Source organism: Euphorbia lathyris, chromosome 5, assembly GCF_963576675.1.
Source record: "Euphorbia lathyris chromosome 5, ddEupLath1.1, whole genome shotgun sequence".
Lineage (NCBI taxonomy): Eukaryota > Viridiplantae > Streptophyta > Magnoliopsida > Malpighiales > Euphorbiaceae > Euphorbia > Euphorbia lathyris.
Genome location: NC_088914.1, coordinates 65897227 through 65900786, shown reverse-complemented (window position 1 = coordinate 65900786; position 3560 = coordinate 65897227). Strand labels below are relative to the sequence as shown.

Below are 3560 nucleotides of genomic sequence, written 5' to 3'. Positions count from 1 at the left end.
TTCCCACAACGTTGGAGGATTTAGCAACCTTCTGGTATGAACAATTGTGTTTATTGCCATTGTTGAAACACCTTTCCACATGATTTTGATTTGACAAAATTATTTAAGTAAAGCTCCATGATAAAAAAATATTCCAACACAATTAAATTTAAGTGCTTTGATTTAATTATACTAATGTGTTTGTTCAATGTTGAGTAAGTTGATTTATAAGACTAGGAACTAAAAATGTATAAGAGAAAGTCAAGATCAAGTCAGCTGATGAAAATCACACAGCCGGAGCTGAGCAAAATGCAACACAGCTTTAACAAAGAAAAAGTCTTCTTCTAAAAAGCTTGAAGGCGAAGCCGCTGAGTCAAGCTGAGTGATTGTCAGGTCTGCGTCAATGATCGGTCAACTTGGATGACAAAGTCTGTCCATTTTCTGAAATATTGAGAAGCCAGAGAAATCTGTCTGGAAGACTTTTCGAAAAGGAGCATGGACCATCTGACGCCAACAAAAAGACAAACCTGGCATCTGACGAAGACAGAAGACATGATTGGCCTGCAGCACTAAACGGTGACCAAGTGGTGACGAAAGGTGAACGTTTCCCCACAACGGCTATGTCGGGATTCAAATAATTGGTGCGCCAAACTTCACTATAAAAAGGCCACTTCATACTTAAATCAAATAAGAGATAAGATAGACAAGAGATCTTCATCAAGTCAACCTTTGATAAAATACAAAAGCTCTGTCTGAAAAGAAAATGCAAGCTCTTACACCAAACTCCTATTTTTTGTGTAAAAGTCTAGATTGATTTATTCATCTAAAGTGTTCTTTGTTGTATCAAGAACAATTTCTTATCATTTGTAAAAGGTTAGAAAAGAGAGGCTGAGTACTCGGTTATAGTACTCAGTGGTAGAGAAAGGCTGAGTACTCAGTTATAGTACTCAATGGTAGAGATAGGATTGAGTAGAGGAATAAAGGAAGGTACTCTTGCATACCCAGTTGCTATTGTAAACGGTTTGTGCTCTACCTTTAAAGAGCTCAGTAGAGGATTCAAAAAGCTCGGAAGGATTTCCGAGGACTGGACGTAGACGGAGAGGCCGAACCAGGATAAGTCTGTTGAGTAACTTCTAACCCTTTATCTTTTGATATATATTTATTGCTTGCTAAATATTACTCAACAAAACAATAACTTGTACATGCTGTGTTGAGCAATCTGAATGTTGAGTTGTGTGATCTGAGTGCTGAGTTGGAAATTGACATAAGTGTTGCTTCCTAACTCACAGTAGAAATAGCTCTAGTCAGCAGTTCACTAAAGCTGTCTCAATTCTACTCAGCGGTGCTGACCTAACGACCAAGTTAAAGCCTTAAACATCAAATAAGTCAGCATTAATGTAAAAAGTTTATAATAGTTCCTAACCCCCCTGGAACTAATACTATCACGTTACACGGGACCAACAATCATTATTTTACGTTGTCTTAATTTTGGATTACATTCATTTTTTAATTTACTGATATTTTCTTTTCCAATTTTGGAGATTTTTTTGATTCAAGTATATACATAACACACACAGTTCTAAGAAAAAATTTGAAACATTTATTCTAGAAATTGAAAAGTTTTATAAACAAAAACAAAAAGTAAAAAAATTGAAAGACAAGATGGCCAATCAACCCAAACAGAGACTTATGGATTATGCCATTCTGACATTGAATGGGGGCACAACAAGGAGTGGTTCATCCGCCAGTTAATGCAAATCAATTTGAAATAAAACCAGCTTTGCTTCAAATGATGCAAAATTGTATCCAATTTTATGGTTTGCCAAATGAAAATCCAAACCCTTATTTAGCAAATTTTCTTTAGAGATATGTGATACATTCAAAATTAATAATCTTTCTACACAAACAATTAAGCTTTGACTTTTTCCTTTTACTTTAAAGGATAAAGTCAAAGCTTGGTTGAATTCATTGCCACCAGGATCCATTACAACTTGGGATCAATTGGCACAATCGTTTTTATCCAAGTATTTTCCTTTGGCAAAGACAACCAAGTTGATAAAGGAAATTACTACATTTACACAATTTGATTCTGAATCATTATATGAAGCATGAGAGCGTTTTAAGGATTTGTAGTGGAGTTCCCACATCATAACCTTCCAATAGAGTTGATGATGCAGACTTTATATAATGGACTTAATCCAGCCAGAGGGGTATTGTTGGAAAATTTTGAATAAAATTATATATTAATTTATATACCAACAAATACCTCATTTCATGAACAATCGTGTCCTTCGTGAACAGTCGTGTTCGTATGTAAACATTCGTGTCTATCCGTGTACAGTCGTGTTTGTTCGTGAAATGATATATCCTTTCGATTTCTATTTATATAGAATGGATTGTCAAAATTCACAAGTGGTTAAAATACTGTTAGAGAAAATATTCTCTCGAATTCTTCCTACTCTTTGTCTGTTCACGTTGTTCTTGTTTTCCTATTTCGGTGATAACTAGGCTACGCACGATTTGAGTTCGCTTGCATAATCTGTTGTATCCTGGGAGACGATCGTTAATAGCGACGACATCTGTCTTAAGAAAACTGCTAATACAAGCCTCAGATTTGTCTAACTCCATTATTTTGATTTTCTATTTACTGTTAAATGTTTTTCTGTGTTCGATTTGTTTTTTTGGTTAATCACATCTAATATTTTTAAGACAGACGTAATCGTATGTCTAACATTCTTAAGACAGATTATCAATTCTTTGCTGATTTTCCAAAGAACATATACAGAAATATTGTTTGGAACGAATCTTAATTTATTCGGGAGTGTTGACAAAAATACGTGCTCTGAATAATCAAAAGCTAAGTATTCAAGGTTTTATTTTATTATCAGCAAACTAAAATTATACTTATATACGTTTGCTGTTAAGTAAAATGCTATTAATAAAACTAACAACAGATGATTTGTAGTTATTTAGTTACCATTATCCACAATAAATCAAGAAGAAATTTGATATTCAGATTTCGAAAATTGACAACATGTGAGAAGTGGAGAATGAACCTACTTGGTGAAGAACATTCTGTTATATGGGTGATGCTTGGAAAAAAGCCATGAAAGCACATCAAATCAAATTGAATATTAAATATATACAGGTTTGCAATATGAATTATACTCATATTGAGTACACTCTTATCACTAGTTATGCTTTTGTTGTGATATTTAATATGATCATTTAATTGCATATGGTTATTTTTAATGTTAATGCATTAGGCGATGGTGCATTATATATATATATTTTTTCAAAAGTCTATGGTCTTGAATTCATTAAGAATGAATTAAGAGAATGGTGGAAGAAAGATGTAATGCAATGTTAATCTCTCTAATGCGTTCAACATTAATGGAGAACCTGGATATTTGTATCCCTACTCAGGTAAGGGAACATTCTGAAGGTGGAACCAGGGGACAAATGTGTTAGCTAAAAGAAAATCTAACGTACAGGAGGAAATATTTTGATATTTCTAATGTTATTTTTTATTTGTTTTCTTTTGATCCCTGCAACTTTCGTAGTTGTTTTGACGAACAGGA

The 3560-nt window shown here is 33.6% G+C and overlaps 1 non-coding gene across 1 annotated transcript; it reads right to left on the bottom strand.

Annotated features, from left to right (window-relative positions):
* Positions 1 to 2028: 2028 nt before the first annotated feature.
* Positions 2029 to 2134, bottom strand: LOC136231420 (small nucleolar RNA R71). Its single transcript, XR_010689808.1, has one exon. It is a non-coding gene; the product is annotated as a small nucleolar RNA R71 (small nucleolar RNA).
* Between the last annotated feature and the right edge of the window lie 1426 nt (positions 2135 to 3560).